This window comes from Pristiophorus japonicus, unplaced genomic scaffold, assembly GCF_044704955.1.
Source record: "Pristiophorus japonicus isolate sPriJap1 unplaced genomic scaffold, sPriJap1.hap1 HAP1_SCAFFOLD_56, whole genome shotgun sequence".
Taxonomy (NCBI): domain Eukaryota; kingdom Metazoa; phylum Chordata; class Chondrichthyes; family Pristiophoridae; genus Pristiophorus; species Pristiophorus japonicus.
In genome coordinates, this window is record NW_027254467.1 from 1,979,841 (window position 1) to 1,987,279 (window position 7,439).

The 7,439-nt window shown below is 57.1% G+C and overlaps 1 non-coding gene across 1 annotated transcript; it reads right to left on the minus strand.

Moving 5' to 3' along the window:
- Positions 1 to 2,919: 2,919 nt before the first annotated feature.
- trnaf-gaa (transfer RNA phenylalanine (anticodon GAA)) lies at positions 2,920 to 2,992 on the minus strand. Its single transcript has one exon. It is a non-coding gene; the product is annotated as a tRNA-Phe (tRNA).
- Between the last annotated feature and the right edge of the window lie 4,447 nt (positions 2,993 to 7,439).

Sequence of the window (7,439 nt, forward strand, 5' to 3'; positions counted from 1 at the left end):
CAGGGTGTGAGATCTTGCAGGGTAGGAGAGCTGGGGCGGTAGGCGAGCTGGGACGGTAGCAGAGCTGGGTGGTTGGGTGAGCTTTGCGGGTCGGAGAGCTTCGTTGGTAGGAGTCTTTGTGAGTTAGGAGAACTTGCGGGGTAGGAGAGCTTGCGGGGGGTTACGAGAACTTGGAGAGCTTGGTGGTAGCAGACCGTGTCGGGTAGTAGAACTTGGGGGCAGGAGAGCTTGTGGGCTAGGATAGATGGGGATTGGTCGGAGAGCTTGGGTGCAGGAGAGCTTCGGTTATTAGGAGAGCTTAGGCGGATCGGAGAGCTTGATAGCGTCGGAGGGCTTGGCGTGGTAGGAGAGTTTGGCGGGTAGCAGAGCTTGTGGGCAGTTGAGTTTGGGGGCTAGGAGAGCTGCGAGTTTGCAGAGGCTGGCGTGTAGGAGAGCCTGGGTGGGGTAGGAGAGCATGGGGATTAGATTTTGGGGTTAGATTTGATTGGGCGTGTAGCATAGTTTTTGGGTAGGAGAGGTTGGGCATGTCGGAGAGCTTGGAGCACAGGGGAGTTTGCGTGGTAACGGAGCTTGGCGGTGCAGGACATCTTGGGGGGGTGGGGGCAGGATTGCCTTGGGGGTTAGAAGAGCTTCGGGGTGGTATGAGAGCTTTGCGGGTAGGAGTGGTTGGGAGGGTAGGAGTGCTTTGGTGGATGGAGAGCTTGGGCAGGTCTGAGAGCTTGGCTGGATAGGAGAGATTGGACGGTAGGAGAGCTTGGGAGGTAGTAGCACTTGCGGGGTGGGAGAGCTTGTGGAGTAGGAGAGCTTGGGGAAGTAGGAGAGCTTTGGGGTGGTGGAGAGCTTGGTGCGAGAAAAACAGCTTGCGGGGTAGGAGAGCTTGTGGGTTACGAGAGCTGGTGGGATCGGATAAATTGGGACGTAGGCGAGCTTGTTGAGGGTAGGAGAGCTTGTGGAATCGGAGAGGTTGCGATGTGGGAGAGCTTGTGGGGTCGGAGAGCTTGTGGTGGTTGGAGAGTTTCATGGCATTGGAGAGCTTGGGGTGTAGGAGAGCTTAGGAGGGTAGGAGACCTTCTGGGGATCGGCGATCTTGTGAGTGTAGGAGGGCTTGCGGTGTAGGAGAGTTCAGGGTGCAGGAGAGCTTCGGTGGGTAGGAGAGCTTGGGGGTGAGAAGAGCTTAGTGGTAGTAGGAGAGCTTGGCGGGCAGGTGAGGTTGGTGGTTAGCAGAGCTTGGGTGGATAGGAGATCTTGGGCGGGTTGGAGAGCTTGAGCAGTTGGCGAAATTGTGCGGCGGTTGGAGATCTTGGGTGAATAGGAGAGCTTGGGTGAGTGGGAGAGACTAGGGGTATTGTAGAGCTTGCGGGGGGTAGGAGAGCATGGGGTTAGGAGAGCTTGCATGGTAGGAGAGTTTAGAGGAGTAGGAGAGTTTGGGGGTAGGAGCGGTTCGGGGGTAGGAGAACTTGCGGTGGCAGGAGAGGTTGGCGGGGGTAGGAGTGTTTGGGCGGTAGGAGGGCTTGAGCGCACATGACAGCTTGCGGCGGTACGGGAGCTTGGACGGGTAGGAGAGCTTGGCGGGGTAGGAGAGCTTGTAGGGTAGGAGAGCTTGAAGAGTAGGAGAGCTTGGGAGGGCAGGAGAGATTGGGGAGGTAGTAGGGCTTGGGGAGGGTTGGAGAGTTTAGCCGGGTAGGAGAGCTTGGGGGAAGGAGAGGTTGTGAGTAGGAGAGCTTGGCGGGTACGAGAGCTTTGCGGGTTCGGAGAGCTTGAATCGTAGGAGAGCGTGAGCGGGTATCTGACTTGCGGGGGAAAGATAATTTGCGTGTGTAGAGGAGCTTGGGGGTTAGGAGAGCTTGGGGCATCGGAGAGCTTGGCGTGTAGGAGAGCTAGTGGGGGAAGGATAGATTGCGGGTATTAGAGCGTGGTGGGTTTGAGAGCTTGAGGGCAGTAGTGCTTGGGTGATCGTGGAGCTTGCGGATTCGTAGGAAAGCTTGGGGGCGTAGGTGAGCTTGGCTGGCAGGAGAACTTGGGGGGTAGGACAGCTTGGGCTGTAGGAGAGCTTGTAGGTAGAAGCGATTGGAAGTGGTTGGAGATCATGGTTGGTAGTAGCGCCCTGAGGGAGTATGAGAGCTTGGGGGTCTTGGAGGGCTTTGGGGGGTCGGAGAGCTTGGGTGGCTAGGAGAGCTGGCTGTGTCGGAGTGCTTGAGGGCAGGAGAGCTTGGGGGTGTAGGAGAGCTAAGGGGATAGGAAAGCTTGGGGGGGTAGAGGAGCTTGGTGGGAAGGAACGCTTTGGCGGTAGGAGAAGTTGGCGGTCGGAGAGCTTGGGGTTAAGTAACATCGGGGGCGTAGGTAAGCTCGGCGTGGGGGAGGAGAGCTTGGCGGGTATGAGCGCTTGGTAGGGGTTGGAGAGATTGGGCTAGAGGAGTGCTTGTGGGCATATAATTTTGGGGTATAGTCGAGCTTGGGTGCGCGTAGGAGAGCTTGTGTCTAAGAGACTTGCGGGTGTAGCAGAGCACGGGGGCGCTGAGAACTCAGGGGGTCGGACATCTTGGAGGGGTAGGAGAGCTTGGGGGGTGGTAGGAGAGCTTGGGCTTGTAGGAGAACTTGAGGATTTGGAGAGCATTTGGGGGTAGAACTGTTTAGATGGGTTGGAGAGCTTGGGGTAGGAGTGGTTGGGCGGTAGGAGAGCATGAGCGCGGATGAGAGCTTGGGAGGGTAGGACAGCTCGGGCGGTAGGGGAGCTGGGGAGGTAGTAGGGTTGGGGGGGTTTGGAGAGCTTGGAGGGTAGGAGAGCTTAGAAACATAGAAACATAGAAAACAGATGCAGGAGCAGGCCACACGGCCCTTCTAGCCTGCACCGCCATTCAATTAGTTCATGGCTGAACATTCAACTTCAGTACCCCATTCCTGCTTAAAATCACCAGATATTGCCGAAACCCGGGATTGAACCAGGGACCTTTAGATCTTCAGTCTAACGCTCTCCCAACTGAGCTATTTCGGCCCGACGGGGTAGGAGAGCTTGAGAGGGAAGAGGTGCTTGGAGGGTAGGAGATCTTCGCGCGGTGGCAAAGCTTGCGGGTGCGTAGAAGAACTTGCGGTTGAAGGAGAGTTCGAAGGTCGGAGAGCATGGGCGGGTAGGAGAGCGTAGGTGTGCAGGAGAGCTTGGGTGGGTAGGACACTTCAGCGGTGTAGGAGAGCACGGCGGGGTAGGAGAGCTTGGGGGTGGTGTAGGAGTGCTTTTTGGGTCGGAGAGCTTGTGGGGTAGGATAGCTTTGCGGTGGGAGTAGGAGAGCTTGCGGGTTAGGGTAGTTTGGGGGGCAGGTGAGCTTGGGGACATGAGATCTTGTGGCGGTAGGAGAGCTTTGGTGGTTAGGAGAGATTCGGGGAGTTAGGAGAGCTTGGAGGGGTATGATAGCTTGGGGTGTAAGAGAGCATGGGGATGAGGATTGCTTGGGCGGGTAGGAGAGCTTGATGGGTTCGAGAGCTTGGGATTTTGTGAGCTTGCGGTGTAGGAGAGCTTGTGAGTTAGGAGAGCATGGCGGGTAGGGGATCTTTGGTGGTGTAGGAGAGCATGGGGTTTAGAAGTGTTTGGGGAATAGGAGAGCTTTGGGGGTAGGAGAGCTTTGGGGGTTGGAGAGCTTGGAGGGTAGGAGAGCTTGTGCAGTTAGGAGAGCCTGGTCGGGTAGGAGAGCTTGTGGGTTAGGAGAGCTGGGATAGCACGAGAGCATGCGGGGGTTAAGAGAGCTTGTGGGTGTTGGAGAGCTTGGGGAGAGGAGATAGGAGAACTTTTGGGGTGCAGGAGAGCTTTGGGTGGTTCGAGAGCTTGTGGGGGTAGGTCTGCTTAGGGGGATAGGAGAGCTGGGAGGTAGGAAAGATTGGGCGGTGAGGGTAGGAGAGCTTGCGAGTTAGGAGAGTTGGGGGGCAGGAGAGCTTGGGGGACATGATAGTTTGAGGCGGTAAGAGTGCTTGGGAGGGGTGTAGGAGAGCGTGTGGGAGGTCGGAGTGCTTGGGGGGGAAGGAGAGCTTGGGTTCGTAGAAGAACTTGGGCGGGTAGGAGAGCTTGGGGGTTAGGAGCGCTGCGGTGGCAGGAGCGCTTTCGCGTGTAGGAGTTGTTGCGGATAGCTATGTGTGGTTGGAACGCTTGGATGGTGTCGGAGAGCTTAGGTGGTGTTGGAGGTTTTGCAGCGTAGGTGAGCTTAGGTGGTAGGTGAGCTTGAGGGGGAAGGAATGCTTGGGGTGTAGGACAGACTGAGAAATCGGAGAGATTGGCGGTAGGAGAGCTTGTGGGTTAGGATAGCTTGGGAGTGGGGTAGGAGATATTCGGGGATATGAGAGCTTGGAGTGGTAGGAGAGCGTGTGTGATAGGAGAGCTTGGTGGGGTAGGATAGCTGTGGCGGTAGCATAGCTGGGGAAGTAGGGGAGCAGGGGCACTGGCTGAGCTTGGGAGGTAGGTGAGTTTGCGGGGTTGGAGAGCTTGGGAGTTAGGAGAGCTTTGGTGGGTAGGACAGCTTGGGGGGATTGAGAGCTTGGGGCGGTGGTAGAGCTTGGAGAGTTTGGAGACCTTGGTGGGTTGAAGAGCTTGACGGGGCAGGAGACCTTTGGAGGTTCGGTGAGCTTGGGGGTGGGTAAGAGAGCTTTGTTGGGTAGGAGAGCTTGGGGGTTTTGAGAGCTTGGGGCGGTGGGAGGATTTGGCGGGATAGTCGAGCTGGGTGGATAAGAGAGCTTGACGGGGAGGAGAGCTTGAGGAGGGGGGAGATTTGAGAAAATGCGGGTGTTGGAGAGCTTGGGGTGGTTGGAGAATTTGTCGGGTAGGAGAGCTTGGGGAGAGGGTAGGAGAGCTTTGGTGGTGTTAGAGAGCTTGGGGTGGTAAGAGTGCATGGATGGGGTAGAAGTGATTGTCGGGTTTAGGAAAGCATTGGGGATAGGAGAGCTTGGTGAGGTAGGACAGCTGGGGCGGTAGGAGAGCTGGGGAAGTGGGAGGGTTGGGGTGGTTGGAGAGATTCCGGGTAGGAGAGCTTGGGGGGTATGAGTGCTTGAGAAGGAAAGGGGACTGGGAGAGTAGGAGAGCTTCGGGGGTGTAGGAGAACTTGGGGGGGATGAGAGATTGGGGCAGTAGGTGAGCTTTAGTGTTAGGAGAAATTGTTGGGGTAGGAGAGCTTGGCGGGTCGGAGTGCTTGTGGGTAGGAGAGCTTGTGGGGTAGGAGAGCTTGGGGATGGGTTGGAGACCTTGTGCGGGTAGGAAAGCATGTTGGGTAGCAGAGCTTGTGGGGTAGGAGAGCATGGGGGTAAATGAGCTTGGGAGGTAAGAGAGATTGGGCGTTCCGAGAGCTTGGGGGTTAGTAAAGCGTGTGGGATAGGAGAGATTGCGGTGTAGGAAGCATGGGGGTTAGGAGAGCTTGGGGGTTAGCAGAGATTGCGGGGTAGGAGAGCTTTGGCGTGTAGGAGAGCTTGGGGTTAGGAGAAATTGGGAGATAGGAGAGCTTGGGTGAGGTGGTGAGCTTAGGTGGGGTAGGAGAGCTTGTGGGGAGGAGATCCTGGGCGGGAGGAGGGTTGTGGGATAGGAGGTCTTGGGGTTCGGAGCGCTTGGTGGGTAGGAAAGCTTGGGTGGTAGGAGAGCTTGCGGGGTAGGAGAGCTTGGCGACGTCGGAGAACATGGGTCGTGTCGGAGAGCTTGGGGTGTCGGAGAGCTTGGGCGTGTCGGAGACCTTGCTGGGGGTAGGAGAAATTGACGGCGTCGGAGAACATGGGTCGTGTAGGAGAGCTTGGCGTGTAGGAGAGGTTTGGCGTGTAGGAGAGCTTGTGGGATGGAGGAGAGCTTTTGGAGGTTGGAGAGCGTGGGGCGGTAGGAGAGTTTGTGGGGGTAAGTGAGATTGGGGTGTAGGAGAGCTTGGCTGTGTGGTAGAGTTTGTGGTGATAGGAGAGCTTCGGGCGATAGGAGAGCTTGGGGGGAAGAAGAACTTTGAGGTGGTGGTAGGAGAGCTTGGGTGGGGTGGAGAGCTTTGCGATGTTGGAGATTTTGCGGCGGTGGGAGAGCTCGGGGTTACGAGAGCTTGGGAGGGGTAGCATGGCTTGGGCGGTAGGAGAGGTTGTGTGCAGGAGAGTTTGCGGGATAGGAGAACTTGGAGTTAGCAGAGTTTGTGGGGAAGGAGATCTTGAGCGGGTAGGAGAGCATGGAGCTGGTGGAGAGCTTAGGTGGGATAGGAGAGCTTGGGCGGAGGAGATCTTGGGGGGGAGGAGAGTTGAGATGTAGGAGACCTTGGGGTTAGGAGCGCTTGGTGGGTAGGAAAGCTTGTGTTGTAGGAGAGCTTGGGGGCTAGGAGAGTTTGAGGGCGTAGGATAGCTTGTGGATAGGTGAGCTTGCGAGGTTAAGAGAGCTTGTGTGGTGTAGGAGAGCTTGAGGGGGTAAGAGAACTTGGTCGGTAGGAGAGCTTGACGGGTGTAGGAGAGCTTGGGGGTTTAGGAGAACTTGGGCGGGTAGGAGAGCTTGGCGGGGTAGGACAGCTTAGCGGGGTAGGAGAGCTTGGGTGGGATACGGGAGCTGGTCGGGTATGAGAGTTTGGGTGGTATAGGAGAGCTTGAGGGGATAAGAGAACTTGGGCGGGGGGGGAAGGAGAGCTTGCGGAGGAGGTGCGCTTGGACTGTTACGAGTGCTTGGGTGGTGTAGGAGAGCTTGAGGGTGTAAGATATCTAGGCGGTGTATGAGAGCTTGGGGAGGTAGGACAGCTGGGGGGTAGGAGAGCTTGATGGTAGGAGAGTTTCGGATATAGGAGAGCTTGGGTTGGTTGGAGTGCTCGAGGGTTAGGAGAGCTTGGGGAGGGGGTTAGGAGAGCTTTGACGGTGTAGGAGAGCTTGGGGTGGTAGGAGAGATTGTCGGGTAGTAGAGCTTGTGGGGAAGGAGAGATGTGGTGGTATGGGTGCTGGCGGGGTAGGAGAGCTTGGTAGGTAGGAGAACTTGGCGGGCAGAATAGCTTGGTGGGTAGGAGAGCTTTGGCGGTAGGAGAGCTTGGGGGAGTAGGAGAGCTTGGGGTGGTCCCCAGAGATTGCGGGTTAGGAGAGCTTGGGGGTAGGTGAGCTTGCGGGCGTAGCAAGCATGGGGTTGAGGAGAGCTTGGACGTTATCAGAGTTTGGGAATAGATGAGCTTGCGGGAAAGGAGAGCTTGGGGGAGGAGAGCTTGCGGGGTAGGAGAGCTTTCTGGGTCGGAGTGCTTCGGGTTTCGCAGAGCTTGTCTGTGTAGGAGAGCTTCCTGGGAGGGCGCTAGGAGAGCTTCACATGGTACGAGAGCTTGCGGGTATCGGAGACGTTGCGGGGAGTAGGAGAGCTTGGCGGGTGTAGGAGAGCTTGTGTGGGTCGGGCTGCTGGAGTGGTAGGAGTGCTTGTGCTGGTAGGAGAGATTGAGTGGATATGAGAGTTTGCGGGGTTAGGAGAGCTTGGGGGCGTCGGATAGCTT